The sequence below is a fragment of the Syngnathus acus genome, chromosome 2, assembly GCF_901709675.1.
Source record: "Syngnathus acus chromosome 2, fSynAcu1.2, whole genome shotgun sequence".
Taxonomy (NCBI): Eukaryota; Metazoa; Chordata; class Actinopteri; order Syngnathiformes; family Syngnathidae; genus Syngnathus; species Syngnathus acus.
The window spans coordinates 21,355,832-21,374,647 of NC_051088.1; the positions used below are offsets into that span (position 1 = coordinate 21,355,832).

The 18,816-nt window shown below is 43.7% G+C and overlaps 1 long non-coding RNA gene across 1 annotated transcript; it reads right to left on the reverse strand.

The window, feature by feature from the left end:
- Nucleotides 1-975: 975 nt before the first annotated feature.
- Nucleotides 976-17,451, reverse strand: LOC119132600. The gene is made up of 4 exons (XR_005099915.1): nucleotides 17,301-17,451; nucleotides 14,462-14,541; nucleotides 12,214-13,595; nucleotides 976-1,008 (listed from the first exon to the last, which is right to left on the reverse strand). It is a non-coding gene; the product is annotated as an uncharacterized LOC119132600 (long non-coding RNA).
- Nucleotides 17,452-18,816: the final 1,365 nt, after the last annotated feature.

Consider the following 18,816-nt stretch of genomic DNA (forward strand, 5'->3'; position numbering starts at 1 on the left):
ATTTCACATTTGCCAACCTTTCATCAAAAGATGCAAAAGATGAAAATGTTGCTAATTTCTAGCAAGTGCCAGAGGTGAGCGGGCCCAGCGCGAGCCCGCTATTCGACATAGTGACAGCGCGGCGAGTAAATAAGAAGGAACAGGGAGGAAATGAAGGCGCCGCTCGCTTAAGACCTTATTGCTTTTGAGTGCTTCTTTACTGTTTCCGTATTTTGACTGAAATCTTAATGCAGTGAGGATTAAAAGGATTACAACATAATCTTGAATAATCCAAAGTAGCACGGACGGAGGAGCGCTTGTAATCATGGCGTAAAAGCTGTCCGGAGGTCTGACAACATTGTCAGTCACGTTGAGGATTAAATATTTGTGGCAAAACTTTTATTAATGCAGCCGAGGGGGGTGGGGGTGGGGGTCAGTTGATGAAGAGACATCTCGCAGCAAGCTGTGGCCAGATCACTGCCTGCAGGACAAAAGCCAGGCAGATGAGGGCGAGACCTACAAGCAGATTTACTCCTCCAATTTTTGTTTTTGATGAGAGCTCGGCAGATTCATTACACATGTGGAGCACGGGCGACGTCTGAGGAGGGGAAAAATCAATTTTTATTAGCTTTACTGAAACGCTGTCACGCCGTCCATTAGCTCCTCCATTAATTCATATTTTGGCCAAGTAGATGCGGCGTGTATATTTGAAGGCTTATGTTCAGCATCACTCGAAATCATCTTTGCAGAATTTCATCAATGCTGTTTGTTGGCTGCATGCGAGGGATCTGACACTTTTATTGACATTTCTGCTACAAATATAGATAAATACTAGAAACCGTGCGTGCGTGCACAGAAAGACCAACATGGAAAGGGCAGACTGAGACAGACAGTGCTGCCCCCTAGTGCTCATCAGCGGAAAGGCCACACAGCCTGACGACAGCTGGATGAGCATTTGAGCCGGAGAAAAGCTGCCAGTCGGTGGATTTTTTTTTTCTTTCTGCCTTGAAGCTGTAATGAGGTTGTGACCTGGGTAGGCAGGAGAGTGTATTAATGCCTCAAAAAAAACAAAAAAAAAACCTTTTGCAGCCACGGCAGAAAAGCAGGAAAAGACTGTCAAACAATGAAAGTGCAGTCAGGTTAAAACTGAAACTAACTTTAAACAAATGGACATTGGACAAACATTTAGCAGCTCGCCAGAATTTTCACAAACGCTCTTTTTTGTGTGTCTGTTTTCACAGAAGCAATTTCGAACGGTCATTTTATTGACTTTTATCATTTCTTCATTGGATCAACAAACATCATACGTCATCTACAAATATAGCAATTTTTTTTCCTAAATACATTCAAAGCATTTTAGTCAACGTTGAGATTAGCACGTTGTCTTCCAGTTTTTCACGTGGCTTCTTTGTTTATCATTTATGTTCACTCTCGTGTCGTACATCAGGGAGGATTTGTCACGCAGTTTTTTAGCTAAATTCTTTGTTGTAGACGAAGGACGATAACCCGAAGGACGCGGAAGGATCATGACACGGAAAGACCATACACGTCCATCCTGACGACAAGATCCTGTCCCGAGTCAGGAGTGTACCTCAATTGTTAGTCACGGCCTTGGTGGCTCGGGGCCGCCTGCACTTCCTGTAGGAAGTGTCGAGCAAAGAAAGAGCTGATCAAAAGAGGTGAGCTCTGAATTGCCAGAAGAGGTCACACACATGTTGACCCAGGGCCTTTCTTTCACTTGCCTTCCCTTTTAAAAAAATAAATAAAAAAATAGTCCGTCTGTAGAGATGGGGGAATCAAACCTATGCCGTCATTAGCATGTAGCAAAGTGCAGCATCCAAACACAGTCTAGAAAAAAACTACGATGCCAACCATCTCATTACTGCTACAAAGAGAAGAGTCGCTATTTTGTTGTTGGGCGGCGACGGGGTCTATCAACTGCCGGCAGAGCGGGCCTCCGCGGATAACCGCTACACCAGAGACCCCTTTGGTTTCTCTCTTAGAAAGCCGTGGCAGCCCGACATCAAGGTCGACTGGCCTGTCAACATTCAGCAGCGAGGCGAAAAGAAAAGCGGAGCGAGGGGAAAAAAGCATGGCGACTACTTATGTGGCTTTTCTCGCCAGACAAACAAGCAACACTCGAGTACATCAGACACAAGACAAATAGAACTGTATCCCGTCTCCCACGGGCTCCGGTCCGTTCGGCTCTGTTCGGAGGAGACCCTCGCTAATAAACGACGAGGGGATCCGACAGACGGCGAGTGTACTACACTAATGAGCCACCTAGCAAAAGATTGGATGACAAATGCTTGAAAAAAAGTTTGTCATGCCAAATATTGGCTGGTGAACTTTTACTGCTGCAAAAAATAAAAATAAATGGCCCTTCGTGTCTGTCACAGTTTCATTTAATTATTTCTTTTCTTATTTATTTATTTATTAATTTAGATTTATTTATTTTTATTTATTTATTTGATATTTGTTATTTTATTATCTATGCAAATGAAATGATCTTTCTCAAGGGTCAGGATTTTTCTTCCCCCCCCCAATTGTATCATCGCATTGTGGCCATATTTGACCAAATCAAACCCGTGGAGAGTATATAAATAATTTTATATTTCCGTGATTGAGTCATAGTTTCATGCAAAACCTAACACTTAAGAATAGTATTTTTTTTAAATAATGTTTCTACTGGATCACATATTTTTTTAATTTTTGGACAAGGGAGGAGTATCACAAAATAATATTAGATTTCCAAAACAGACACTCTTATTGTCATCCCAAGAGGTGAATGAATGACACAATTCTGATTTTAAAAACTAGAGATATCCTCTGCTGAGCATGAACGTTTTCATTTGAGAAGTAAAAAAAAAAATACTAATTTAAAAAAAAGGATATTCCGCACTGAAAATATAATAAAATTTGTGGTTGTTTATCAATAGTCCATTGTGCAGATAAATTTGAAGGAAGACTTGAGAAATACAAATGAATAAAATGAATTGTTATTTTATGCTAATGAGAAGAATGAATGGTATAAGCATCCTTCATCCGATAATGTAAACAAGCGGCAAACGTTTGCGGGATTGATGATTCAAATACTGTTGAAGGTGAAATCTGCAGGCGGTGTGAATGTGAGCCACAGGTCACATGATTCAACTTGTCTCCCCCATCATCTTTTGCTTTCCACATGCGTGTCACCTGTCGGTCCAATTAGGCCCATTGAGCGGCTGCTCCGTCTCCAGGAGGGCAAAAAGGCGTCAGTCACCGGTGGTGGCTAGCCGTGTCACGGCTCCTCTCATGTGGCCGAGCTGACATGAGCGGGCCCTCTGGCGGCACGAGGGGTGGGGGGGGGCATATTTTCGGCAACACGCAGGTTGATCCATTGACATTGACGCATTTTCACTATCAGTGTGTCCACTTGAGCTGCTGACATCTTTCCCCTCCACCGTGTTTATAAGAAAGTGGGACTTGGGTGAGGACTTAGCTGACTTAATCCATCTTTTAATACCAGCACTGTCACATCGCAATTAAAGAAACCATCAGTACAATTCAAACAGCTCACAACTGTGTCAGGACAGCATCTGGAGCTTTCACAATCAATATTTATGTAAGAAAACAGCAAAAAAAACAAAAGAAACATGAAATAAATCACTAGTTTTGCTCTGATCAAGCAATCGGAGGATAATGATGTCATCGAAGGACTCATGAGAACCAAATCTCATTACTTAAAGAAAAATGTGACCAACGTGATGTCAGCCCCCAAAAACCACTTGAGTCTATTCTAAAAATAGCTCATGATGGGACATTGTGATTTCCAATGAAGTGATCGTTTGGAAACATCATCACTTCCAGACAGAAAAAAAAATCAGAGAAGACATTAGCATGATTAGCATCGTGAAAGAAATATTTTGGATTTTTTTTTCCCCCAAATATTTTCAATCGTGAATGTCGTTTCCTCTCTTTGAGGTGCGGCTCCACTTGTCCCCGTGTTTCTCGGAGCTACTCTCCGTGCTCCGCTGCCTTGTCTCTGCCCGCGTGGCTCTTCTTAAAAAGATGCCGTGCTCGAATGCGCTCCGTGTCCATGCCCGCCGCCCTAATCCGGGCTGCCTCTGAGCTTAATCCTTCTCATTTAGGCAGCTGCACTGCTGCGGAACCATAGGAAAGCACCGCGAGAGACACTTTGGACTGTTGTGACGGCACCTTCACATACCACTGTGCCTTTTGCTGTATTTGAATGCAGTTGTGAATAATGCATGGGGAGGCAGTGAGCGTGACAACGTGTACCGCCGGCGTCACGGCGTGTGTGAGCTAGCGTCAAGCACAACACGCTGCAAAACATGGCTCGTGCTACACATCAAGCACGCTGAAGGATTTCCACTTCTCACTTTCCGCAATTGATAGCCAAGTTAGCTCGGCCTCTGTTACTGTCTTAAAAATCTAGCCAATCACGGTACAGGAAGACCGCAGAGGAATTAAAAAGCTTTCGACAGAACGGACGGAGTCACGGCGTAGCCAAAGAGCTGACGAGGTGGTGAAGTCCAGGAGGATGCTGTCTTGAAGGCCCGAAACCACAAGAATCTCACCGCTGGCACTAAAACGACGCCTGCGTTTTGCCTCACCTACATCCGACGCCTCCAACCCGCCTTAATGGGCCGTGATTGTCAAAGCAGGACCTGCTCGGTAATGAGCCCTTGTCAAGAGAGGTCAGATCAGAAGACAAATAAATAGGAAATTGCTCCCTGCGAGGTTTCTCACTGTCACCGTCCGCTAGTTACCTTGAGCGTTAAAAAGGTGTTTACCCGAGCTCCCGTCCTGCTTTTTGGAGCATTGGCAGAGCTGCTTAATTGCAATTCGGTCTCAGGAGTTCACCCATTCGTGTGCAGGTGCAACATTCAAGATAAATAATTAGCAAATATCCCCGCGATTAGACAGCCAGGAAAAAGCCAGTTTCGTATGAAAGCTTTATGAACGCCATTTACTTGAAAGGGTCTCATTTGGGAAATCCTTTCCAATGCTTCAATACAAACAGTCGTGTGAAATTGATGGTCTGGATTTTGCATCACTATGACGTCACTATGATGATTAAATTTGTTTTTTATTATATTTTGCACATATAGCAGTCACCAAGCAACAGACCAGCTCGGCGGGGGTCACGATTCAGAGCCACTTTTTGAGAGTTTGTGAATGATGAAAATAAAAGAGGTTATGTTCAGAAAACTTTTGATGCCTTTTGTAATATACTCCATCGGTGTGATTCCTCCTCCTCAGTCTCCCTGTGGTATTTCTCATCCGTGCACTTCACTTTTTTTTTTTTTTTTTTTTCTGCCCGCCTTCCAGAGCCACGTCGTTGTTGGCAGCGCTTATGTAATAACAGATGGAAGCGCAAAATTAACGTGCCTTCCCTTTCTCGTTACTCTCGTCTCTCCATTTATTTTTAATGCCACAAGCGTCTCTTTGTCTCTCACCGTGTGCATTTGCGTGACCCCTGCAGCACCTGTCTGGAGCGAATCACCGCGGTTGCGTGCCTAATTAGCAGACAAAAAAAAAGAAAATGGTGGCACAAAAGCGAGCAGCGTCAGTGGGGAGGAGAGTGTGCAGGACGCAATTAGGTTTTGTTGGCATGCACCGCAGATGAGAATCAAAGGAGGAAGACGAGCGTTTGGGTTCGGCTGTTCGTGTCAAATCTCTCACTCCGATGTGGCCTTTTAGTGTTCGATTGAAACTAACTACACTTGGAATGAGAGGAATGACATGTATGACTCGGGGAGGAGTCAAGCGGCGGAGTTTGACAAGCGCAACATTAAAGATGGACAATTTTTCGTCGAACTGGAACCATTCTTTATTTTATGTGACTTTTGTTGTTGATTTCTCAACCCATTTTTTTTTTTTTCTGGATGGACGGTGGTGGAAGGGCTCGGACCTATAAGTCTGATGACAGCCAGTCAAAACTACTCAGTGACATTGAGAGGGAGCAAATGGCTCTTTAATATCTTCATACATAACAAAAGAAAAAAAAAACAGAGTACCGCAATGGATAAAACAAAAGAGAACGGCGGAGAGGAAATATGCAGCGTGTCAAAAGCCGTCGTCTTTTTATCTAATGGCTGCGGCGGCTGTAATGCATCCATGTGGCCCTCGCATTAATAATTGAACAGACGCCGGGGCGGCACCTGCTGGGAGCCCGAATCATTGCTGCAGCTTTGAACAAAGCGCTCTGACATTACAGCGACAATTGTGCTGAGGAAAAAAACGAGAGGAGGGGACAAAAAAAAAAAGCGGGCTTAGGATGGCAAAGGCGGCCCAAGGCTACACTCTAATGAGTGAGTCAATTGGAAAAGTGCAGCGTGTTTTAATACAAATCATAACGTGTCATTTACTCGGGGAAAGAAGAACAACATAGCTGAAAGGGCTTCATTGGGTTGGGATGACTTGACCCGCCTAAAATGTTTAGATGGATCATTAATATATCAAATATTGGGTGGGCTGGAGCCTATCCCAACTGATTTTGGGCAAGTGGCAGGAAACACCCATCGCACAACCAATCGATGTTGACGAGACCAATAATCTCACAATCACAATCACCAAAAGTCAATCTAGAGCAGGGCCACTTTGACGTTACGGCTTCCCTCAGATAAAATAAATAAATGTTTAACTGTCTTGTATGAATACATATACACAACAAAAAGATGGATTACTAGTTTTGAAATCAGAACTAATATTTTTTTCAGTTATTGTTCAATTTACTGTAAAAAGGGTCAAAATAATTATTACAAAATCTCAACATTATTTTTATTACAGATGAAAAATTATAAATTTAAAAAAATTATAAATTCTAATTTTAATTTATAAAATATTATATAAATTATATATAATTATAAAATTATAAAATTAAAAAAATGATAGTACCGATTTTAGCAAAGATCATGGCAGTTGACATGATTTGATCTCACAGGCCATATAGAATGACATGGTGGACCTTCAGTTTGACAGCTCTGATTTTGAGTTTTGAAGCTTAAAATTTGCAAAAAGAAAAGAAAAATTAACCTCGATTATCTTTGGAAACAGGATCCAACTAATAAAAGAAGACCGATACCAGGGACTCAAGATCTGCTTCAAACATCAGGTCAGAAGAGTTTTTTACATCAGACTTCTCATTTGGTTTGGTTTACATTCCGTCTCACAGTTGAAGTGGACTGTAATAGAAATGGCAGAACCTTTTATTTTTTTTTGCCTCAGTATATATAAGTTCCTCTTGGATCTGAAAACTGGGACAGATTTCTCAGATGAGTCCACATGGGAAATACTCAGTTCCAAATTTTTGGATACTTTTGTTGTGCTGCTGGACGAGAGATGCAGTTTAACGCCTCTCAACAAGACATCGCATGAGATAAAGATCATCCCAGCCCAGTGGGCTTCCGTCTACATTTCTTTCGCTCGGCAGCTCTCGAGCATCTCAAGCATGCGGCGCTTTTAATTTTTGATTTACGCTCGGCAAGTTCGCCACTTGTCCCTGGGCTGCTGTCTCTCTGCCGTCCTGCGATGCGCCACTTGCCGAGATGCGTGTAGAAAAGAAGAGCCAAGAGGGCCCGGGGGCCGGAGCCCTCCCCGGACCCTGAACCATTGATCCGCCGGTCATCGAGCACCCCGGGTCAGCCTATGATAGCGTAGGAGGCAGGATGCTTTCATCCGACCACGCCGCCCCGCCCCGTTTGTGTCTTGTGTAATCAACATTACAAAAACAGCTTCAAGGAGGAGGCTTGTACGTGTGCGTCTGCATTTCCATGTTATATGTGGAGGGGGGAAGCACAGCAAACTATCAAAAACTCATACAAACTGATAGGTATGGTGGATTGGGGTTGCTATGCTCCTTCAGGGCCTGGACACATTGCTGTCATCAATAGAAAAAATAATATATATATATATATATATATATATATAAAATAAAATAAAATAAATAATTTTAGTAAGATATTTTTTTGGCAAACACACAATTAATGAGTAGCAATGGCTCTTGCTGTGTGAAACAACCATGTAAACAACAAGTGACTCACTCTTTATGCCTCTATTTCTCAGATTCTCAATCAATCGTGAACAAAAAGTCAGGACTTGGCCGCTTCACCTTCTTTGCGGTGTTTGTTTTGAATCTATAAATAATGCAAGGGCTTTGGGTACGGTGCTAATGCGACACGACGGTCTGTGTGGCACAACACTGGATTCCACCATCTGACTAATTACTGCAGCGTACCATCCAATCAGCCTCCAGAGAACCTGGGAGGACCACGAGCACAGCCTTGCGTTCGAGAAATGGAACCTGCACCCATTATTGCTGGCAGTAGTCATCATTTCAATCATTTTCTCTCATTCTCCAGCACTCAAACAGACACGAAAAGCGGTGGTTCTCCAATCTCCACCCGCCAAAGCGACGCATCCAAGGCCGGCCCCGAAAACAAACCTCTGCAGCTGCTAGTGTGCTTCATGGCTGCAAAATGTATGAAATCAGGCACTGGTTAAAAACTACAATTACAGGTGATATACGGATTGAAATCATAGGGGACCCTTTTTTTGTAAGGCAAAATGGTCCTAATTAGTGGTTTGGCGAGTGGCGGGGTGGGAGGAGGGACAACGAGCAAGAGATTGCAAGTCTTTGAGTGTGTGCGTTGCGATGGGTGGGGGGACGTAAACAGCTGCACCTGCTGCTGCGGCGCACGCTGCCACTTTTAATGATATCGGATGATATCATTAGGCAAAATGCTCATAAACAGATGTTGGAGGTGCCACAGACACGGTGTCAGCTGAGCCGCGTTGCATTTGCACGAGCGGATTATTTATACAGGGCAGCTCAGTTTGTTGTGTTAATGACCCCTCTGTCATTAACAGGATGTGAGGAGGAAGAAGACGGGGTAGGGGGGTTCGTCGAGTTAAACGGCACCTCGGAGCCATTGAGAAACCCTCCGAGGCTAATCGGAGCTATGAAGAGCTGCTGGGATTCACCTGAGCTCCCATCAAGTCTTTATACCAGGAACATTCAATTTACATCACTAGAGTTATGTCTGGGGGACACAAAAGTGAGTCGTCGCTAGCGAGTCAAAGTTAGCAGGAGAGTTTTGTGAACTATAGCGTCCCTGTTGTGTTTCGAACCGGAATAATTATAGCGGGCTAACGTGAAGCTAATATGTTGCTAATGTGATTTTAATACGGGGTTGCTAACCGTCCCTTGCAAAACAGAATTGTTCCGTATTTTGAAATGTGAGTAAAAAATATTGCATAAAATAAAATATCCTCCCTTGTTCTGTTACCAATGAGCTAACAGCATATTCGTACACAAGTTTGAGATACAGAATCGGCTCATCTGATTGGCCGAGGTACTGTTGATAGCAACAAAGTGGTATGGATGAAACTGACTTACCTTTGAGGGGCATTGCAACCGGCAGGAGCACTACTTGGGGTGGGCAGAAATGGTTGCAAAAATATCAAGTGGATTGGGAAGCAGAAATTATATATATTTTTTTAGCATTTTCATTAAGGTTAAAATGGGAATGTGGCATTGAGCTGTTATGAAGTTACAGGATGAATGTCAGAGATGGGAAATCCAGGTCCAGAAAAGAAAAACATTGACACTTTGACCTTTGGCCACAGGTGTTTCTATTCAAGCAGGTAAAGGAGCTTGATCATGTGACCCACCTGTAGCTAAAGCCAAACTGTGACATGGATTTGACTTTCTGGACCTGGATTACCCATGTCTGAGTTTTTTGTCTTCTATTGACTTAGACTTAGGAAGGTTGAAGGCAATCAAATCGGCCCTCCTTGCAGATGAGATATTTTTTTTCCTGGAGTCGGCAACCCTATTTTAATATGACAGGACGCTTACCTAAAAATGATCCAAATTAATGGCAAGCTAACATGACGCTAACAAAGAATGACCGTAGTTGTTTTATACTTTTCCAATTATAACAAACATGTTCACAATATTGTTCAGGTGCAGCTTAAAGTCCGACTAGCACGAGACTTTAAATTGACTTTAAATCGTAAATAAACCGAGCGAGCGCCGACTATCACGAACTCGAGAGCGTGGAGCCTCACTTTAAACAGCCCTCTTACACATGTTCAGAGATTTATGTAAAAGGTTAACATCCGAGTGTTATTCTGCTCAGGCGTTGCCATTTCACCCCTCCCCCCCCTGGCTGCAAACAGGCGCCCATTTCCCTGCCACCATTATGCTCATTTGTCCTGTCAAGAGAATGACAGGCCGCTTGACTCTTCCCCAGATACGACCATTAGGTAACGCTGTCATCTAACAGGCAGCCATTCTGGCGCTTCCCTAAAACCCCCTAATTATTTCCTTCACCAGAGACAAGCGGCGGCGGCGACGGCGGCTAGGTAATTTTTAACCTTTCACGTGCACCTGGGGAACTCTCCTCGGGGGAGCCAGGTGCCTGCGTGGCATTCAGTCATCAAAACATGACCTTTTATGGCCGTTCAGAGAGCAGTTGGCACCGGGTGCCATACACCGGCTAATGCTAATGTTGATGACTAATTTATGCATCTGCGGGAAGTTTAGCGGAGAGGGCAGCGGGGGGAGGGGGTGGTGGGGGGTTGAAGGGGTGGGGCTTTAGAGACACCCGCTAGCTTGGTGGGAAAGGGAATTGATGGGCCTAATTATGTTGCAGGGAATACATTCGGCGTGACCGGCGAGCCTTTTTAGAATTGGTGGAGTGCACGCCGGCTAACGTGGCTGACCTTTACTTGTTAGAACCCAAATTGCGGGGAGACCAGAGAGCATGCCAAATGTGTGAATATCCGACGACCTCATCGAAACCTTTCTTCGGCGACAAAAGACCACAGAGGGAAACTTTCCTTCCGTGATAAACAGGCGGTGAAAAGGAGTTCCTTTTATTGTTTGTAAAATTTTGGGGGAGCAGCTACTATTATTTTCTTCAAAGAGGCCGTTAGCGGCAAACAATCACTCTCGATTGGTTACAACGGGCCGGACGTCGAGTGCGCGATTCGGGAAGTAATCGATGGTTGCGTACGCGTGACGAGAAACAAGCAAACATGCTTTTGCCGCCCGCAGAGAGAATATGGATGTGCGGGCAGGAACAAGCTCCTCGTGCGCTGTCAGCCTGAGAGCGATGGCGAAGGGAGAACAGACATTTATGCGCGCGCATTAAATAAACGCGGCGCGGCCTTCGGCTTCCCGCCGAGCTGACTTCATGTTTATGGTCTTCTCCAAATTCCTGCGAGTGCATCAATTCTTATTATGGCAAAGTGTTTTTGTGTGCGAGCAGACAAATAGACGCGCGGCGCCCGAGCGGGATAATCGGACGGCGGCCGAGCGATGACGTGATTCCGCTTGAAGAAAATTATCGGGATGAATCCACCGATCAAGTCTCTGTTGATGGTTTGGCGTCGGCGGCGAGGTTACGGTGAGGTGTTTGCCTCCGAGCAAGGCAGCGCAATAAAACACACGCAAACAAGTAAACACAAAGGAAGACGGATTTAAGCCGCCGCCGCCGCCGCCGCCGCCGCCTCCATTAGTGATTTATTCCGCGCTTTAATCGCCTGCTCAAGCCGCCTGGCCGTCATTAAGCTGTGAAATGAGTCGCTCTGTCAGCGCTCACCTGAGTGCTGCACATTCAGCATGAATAATTAATAAACGTCGCTGCTGCTTTAATAACAAGCTTCATGTTTCTTGTTTTCCCTCCTCTGACACTCCTCTCGCTCCTCGGGAACACGGGCCTCCCCTTCCTCCTCCTCCTTGTCCTCCCGCTGCCACCAGATGAATGAGACGCGAGCCACCCAGGGGTGATCAGGCGGCCACGAGCCCCCGTCATCTGTCTCGCCGCGCTGCCAGGCAATCGGAGGGAGGAAGAGGAGGAAGAGCCAGGGTTCTTTCTTCATCTTGCCTTCCGTGCCTGGCTGGGAACCCAGTCAGAGGTGAGAAGGAGCTGCAGGCAGGTCGCCATGTTGCCAGATGCCCTCCGGGCTCCAGATAAACTTCCATACGTCCATATTTATTTAATGCGGCGAGGAGGTGAGAGAGGAAGAGCGGCAGACCGAGCAGCAGAACTTTGCTACATATGGAGCGCTTCTTACAGCTAATCAGCAGACTGTCGGACACTGCGGCCACAGGCGCCAGGTTGGCGAGCGTGGCGCTCAGGTCTTTGCTGCAGGCTGCACAGGTTGGCCTCCACTCTGCTGGGGAGCAGATGGCGAGCCAAAGCTTGTAGTCACACTTACCTTCCCACTAAATCCCAAATCCCTCCGTGGACGCTCCTCCAAGGCAGCTTCTTGGAGGCAGAAACGGGGGTTACAATCTGGACCGGCGCCGCGCTGCCAAAACACTCACAACACAGAAATGCAAATCAACTTATTTGTGTTGTCTGCACGCCAAGGCGACGCTTCTTTGCAAGTAATTAAGACACCTTGAAAAGTGTTTGAATAAGATCAATAATTGCACGAAGCAATGGTGAGAAGAGGAAGAGGAGAAGAAGACTTTTTTTTCCAGCTTTGACGTAACCGCCACCTCTCACGTGTTGGACACCGCTCAAGTCCAACGAACGAACGAACGCGCGCACGTGCACCGTTAGCTAGCATGCTTTGCAGATGCAGAGAGACAATAACTCAGGTGAGGCTGTATAAACATGCTGAATGTGTTTAAAAGCCCAAATAACACATTGGAGTCATTTTAGCCCGAAAGTTTACGAGCTCAACTTTGTGTATTTGAGCAGAATACGTTTGGTTTATATAGAGAAATAGACAAGAGCGGCCATTATTTACATCCGTAAACGGGCTGGACTGGCCCCATCTTTTTTTTTTTTTGGATTGTTTTTTTATAAGAAGTGTTTTTGTCTCCTCTGCCCTAGAACACCGAGATCTTCTTCTGTTTGACATGTTTGCAGGAATATGTAAAAACATCTACATAAACGTTGCTCATTTCCAGCAAGTGCGACAGTCTTTCGCGGACCTCCGGGACCAGCCGGGCGAAACAAACCACCTCCCCGCTATCGGACCAGATGTCCTTGCTGGGTTGAGTTCAGATGGTCCCAGCGAGCAGTGAGGGAAAGGTCAGAGTCACACGGCGGGTTAAACTGGACCCATCACGCAAACTGGCAACGGCTGAAGCCGGCGCCGGTCGGCGGGGATTATTTCAATTAGGTCTCACGCTGGTTTAATGCGGGATTACAACTGGGCTCCGAGCGGCGGGACACATCTGAACGGCGCGCCGCGTACGCTTGGCCAGCCCGCTCGGCGGGATTACATGGCTGGAATATGACAAAGTGGCATGTTATGAAATGGGTGCACCAAATCCTGTAAAAACAAATGTCATATTCCATATTGTTGCTATCAAAAGAAAGCAAATATTGTCAAACCCACCTGGAGACAGTCTGAGTTATTTGCTTTTTCAACTGGAGCGTAATCACACCTGGGAAGAGTCATAAGAAAAAAAAACAACAAACCCATTTGGCTTTGTTTTTGTCGTCTACCTGTCATCTGCAGCCTGCTGAAGCTTCTTGACCAGGGGGGCTTGTCTCCCAGGTCAGGCTGCCATCTGTCAGGGCAGCCCCCGCACATCAGTGCCCGATTGGATGGAGCCGGACCAGGACGGGCGGGGCCGCCCACTGCTGACACACAAACACAGCAAATCTGTAGCTAGCGTGAAATTCAGTTTCATGTTAAAGCATGTAGGGGTGAATGTATTTTCATCTTTTTGCAGCCCCACCACATTATGGATATTTAGGCAATCATTTTCAAGGCTTTTTTTGCACTATGTCATTAGCCAAACTTTGTTTGTTTGGAATTATATGTGAGCATTAAGATAGCCACAATGTTTACATCTCTTGTCTTATGCTGTATCTCAAATTTAAAGTAGAAGTGACAAATAATAAATTGAAACAAGCATGATTTGGCTCTTTTTGTTTCCCCAAAGTGATATTAAATTAATTTAATTGTTTATTTAAATTGAATATGTATTTTGCATTTCTTCATAATGAAGGATTGAGGAATAACTTAAAACTGTGTTTTAATGAGTTAAACTGCTTTTAAAGCGGGTGGGAGAGTAAAATTATCAAAACAGTTTTATCCTTTGCAATAAATGAGGAGTCACTGTATTTACTTAATATGGAGTGTAATAAGTCCCATGTTCCATCTCACTTTTTTTTTTTGCCAACTGTTTTCTGGGCCAAGGAGACAAAAGAGGGGGCTACTCTAAGTAACGGTCAACTGTACCCCTGATGATTGTGTCATGTATGACACACACAAACTGCTCTACCCCCCCCCCCCCCCTTCCCTCCCACTGCAATAGTTCAGCCGTCTGGCCAATGGGACGCGGCGAGCAGCCAAGCCCGCCATGCCCGCCATGCCTGGCATGCCCGCCATGCCTGCCATCCCCCTCTCCCAGACGGCCTCCTGTTCAGCTGCGCTACTCGCCGCGGGTTTTCGGCCAGGTCAGATGTTAGACACGGGCGACAACATGTTCTCTCCTCACCGCTGTTTACGCCTGGACGCCGCCGTCCTTCCGCCAGGTCTCTGCTTTCTTGCCAAAACGGAAGCTCAAGTGCACATGTTCTGGAAAAATAAAAGGCAATGAAGCCTAGATCATAAAACCTGCTGTCCAGGTTCTGAAATATAAGATGGAAGGAGCATGTATGCTACACACTGCTCATGCTACTGTACATGTTTATATCCTTCATAATTCTTATTATATGTTATGTACAATAAACAAATTGTGCGTATCAACATCCATATACTGTACAAAATTATAATTCATCTTTGTAGCATACTTTCCACTTTGCATTGATTGTACAAATATTGCTCTTGCATAATTAGACTCCATTTATTGCTCAACACATTCCAACAAGCAACAGCTTAATCTTCTTTTTTTTTCTTTGATTAGGTTTAAATATCTTTTATTCCAAGTCCTTTGCAATGCGTTTCCTATTTGTTTTTAATTTGTTGGTTGTTTCTATATTAGTAATACGTGTGTATACTGTATGTGTGAATATTGCTGCTGGGACAATTAAATTTCCCTCATGGAATGAGTTATCTACATATCTATTTCTCCAGTACGGTGGGATAAAAAAGATCCATCTCATGGTAGAATAGAATAAAGCAGTCTATTCCAGAATAAAAGTTTAACATTACAATAACAAAATTGTCCCTTGTTAAATTTGGACTTTCTTTACTTATTTATATTTCAGAGACATTTAATTGTGCTTTGCCACATATACATTTAAACACAACATTTGAAGACAATTAAAAGCAAACAAACAAACTACAACCAAAAAAGGACTGAATTCAAGACATTTGAAAGCACAGTAAAAAAAACATTTTAATAAACTACTTTTGTTCTCCGCATTTCAATTTTTTTTCTGTTCTTTTGTCGTTTTGTATGTGTGAGACACATTTAGGTGTCTTGTGTATGAAATGTGTGATAGAAATAAACTTGCCTTGCCCTCCCCTCGCCTATTGTTGCAAACGTTATGTAACGGTCTTTTTACTCCAAACGTTTTCATCCAGCGGCTGCATACAAAAAAAACGATAGGAGCTAAAGGCCACTTTGATATTCTTCCCCTTTAATCCATTAAAAACATGAAACCAACCTATCAGTCTTGGAGGACCATTCTAAAATACACACCGTTGTAACAACAAAGGCAGTGTCAATTGTGCATTTTAAAAATCCGACGATTCTACAAACAAAAGGGCCGCAAATGGCTTCCGGGCCCTAGTTTGGACACCGCTCACTCGTCTATTACATAAGTCACACAGGTGCTCAATGTAAATTTCCAAGCACTTCTCCACATTACACTCTTGGAAGGGCGGGTTTGTGTGAAACTGTGCCGGCACTCCTTGCATTCAACTCTTCTTTTTTTTTTTTTTTTTTTTTGCACTTTGGCTCCCCCGGCGATGACGACGACACAATGGCCGCACTGAGCGCCGGCGATTAACACATAAAAGCGACACGGGGAATCTCGCTGCGAGATACTAGCGCACATGACAGGGCAAAGCATTCATGGCGTGCCAGCCACTTCAGCGGGAGCCCCGCTATCTGATTGGTGATCTTTTGTTTTGCCATTGCCCTCGATTCGGGGGAACGCGCCCAATCAGATTAGAGAGCGCCGCTTCACTTCAGGCTGCCAGAGATAAGTCAAAGCATCTCATCTCCCCTGCAGCAACACTAATCATCTGCAAGAGGAAGTCGAATTCAACGTACTACATTCATCTGTGGCTCACTTTCATCGCGCAAACAAAGTTGAGCTGGATCGACCGCACGGTGCCCCGACGGGAAGAAAGGTCAACCGGCTCACGCTGCCGTTAGCTTACTCAGGACATATGCTAATGCTAATTAATTCCGTAAAATATGTCTTGAAAAGGTAATCAAGAGATGAGATTGGTGCATTTCATGGTTCGGGATTCAAATTCTTCAGAATAATTAACTCAGCAGGCATCACAAAGTCAAGCAGACTTATAATATTTAAGGTATGCAAAAATATGAATCAAGTCTTTTTTTTTAAATACAGAAATAGAACAAACGTCATTATTGCAGTTGGTAAAATTTACGATGAAACTAATATAAATGTCGAATTGCATAAACTCGAATAAAAGAATACAGCTTGTTTGTGCAAAGGTCATAGGTCACTATGACCCAAAAGGACCATAGTGTCTAATTTCCGCCTTTAATTAGCAATAATTCATCAACTGTAACACTTTGATCATCCCACCTCTTTCTTTTCATGTCGCAGCCTTGTGATGAAATCATTCATATTCATGTGTGCTCTCCCTAAACAAACATGAGATTTTTTTTTTTCCGATTTAACATAATGCGAACAAATGCTTCCTTCCATTTTCTAGACCGCTCGTTCTCATTTGTGTTGCCTATAATTGGAGTCGATCCCAGCCGACTTGAGGTGAGAGGCGGGGTCAGGTCTGGACCGGCCTAAGGCCAGTCATTCGCAGAATAGCAACAAATGAAAAATACTCACTTGGATTGATACACTAAAAGCCAACAGCACCTTTAAAAGGTGGAGGAGAGATGATAAAAGGCTCAATAAAAAATGTATAATGTTAGTCTGAAGCAAAAATAATTTGAAGGAAACATCTTCCCATTCTGAGGAATACTTTTATTTGATTAAATTCAACTCATGCTTTAATCAATTCGGTATTTATTTTGTTCCACGCTGCATTATCAGTATTGCGAAGCCATGTTTGTTTGTTTTCAAACTTAGAAATAGCAAATAAGGGAAAATACCGATCGTGAACGCACACACTAATTATTTCTTTCTTTTTCAGATTTTACAAAAGCAAATCTACAGCCGAGTGTGACCTACTGTATGAATGCTGGATTCCAGTATTCCTATTTTGCCAGAATAGTCACAGGGCATATTTGTTGACAGATTTAAAAAAACCACAAAAAAAAACTGTTAGAGCAAATAAAAAATAAATTGTGTTTGTTCGCTGAAAAGTGAGCACGGCAGTGAGAGGCTGCGTTCAAACTGCAGGGAGCAGCAGTCGTCTTCCAAACGGGCCGAGCTGGAAACAGAATGGCAACACCCCGTCAAGAGGAGGAGGGAGGGAGAAGGGGAGAGGAGGGAGGGAGGGATGCTTGTTGGGGGGGGGGGGGGGGTTACGTGACGTGTAATTATAGACTACATACCAGCAAACACTCGTCATTTACATCACTTGCAAAAGTATCGGATGATTGTTTTAGCACGGCTGCAGGCCAGTGGTCGCTCTCTCTCGCTCTCTCTCTCTTTTACACACACGCACACGCACACAAACACACCACACACACACACACACACACACACACACACACACACACACACACACACACACACACACACATTATTGGTTCATAAGTGCATGAATCCAAAAGCGTTCCAGCTCAAGACGTTTTGCTCCTTACCAGTGAGACTATCCGTACACCAAAAAGCCACAACAAAATGATTGCATAAAGAATAAAAAAGATTGAAATTTGATTGAACTTTATTTTGAACAGTACAAAAGGAAAGAAATGAAAATGCTACAACTTCAATATTACCTTACGTACTGTAAATTATCCATAAATACGTGCAACCAGGCATACTGTACAAATGGTATGTAATAATATCACACGTGCACAAATTTTATGTTGCAGAATAATCCTAAAATACATAAATAATAACTTGTTCACAATGTCCATCTATGCCCCAAGTTCCCTGGGGTGGGGTGGGGGGTCTCTGTCTCACAATAGAGAAAACTAAAAACTTTTTTTCCCCCCATGTGTTTATTTTGCTTCCTCCATTTCATTTTGGTTTTACTTTTATTTAATTTTTGGTTTTATATTTCATAATATTTGAGTATTCTGAATTAACAATAATAAAAGAACCGCCATACGGGTGGCTTTCGATCAACTGGCTTGGCCAGTGATTGGCCACTTCAAATCCGTCAAATAAATAAAGAATATTGGAAAGACGTATAAAAAAGAAATGAGGAACGAAGGACAGAAAAAGAAATTCGAGCAAAAGCGCTGGAAACTAAAGCAAAACAAAAATATCGGTACCGATGACAGCACCATGCACAAGTGGTGTGCACGTCTTCCTCACCGTGGTACTTCATGAGTCTGTCCTCATAAGGTCAGAATTTTTTTTACATTGGAGTAAAATAATGCTCGAAACCGTAGTCAAAATAGTTATTGGTGTTTGTAATAAACTCAATTTCTCATTTGTGTGTAATGTAATTTTTCCCTCATATGCAAAACGTAATACTACATGATACAATCATGACAAGACAGACATTCTAAAAGTAATAAAAATAAAATCAAATCAATAAAGTGAGTGAATAAATAAATAAATGAGAAAGTAA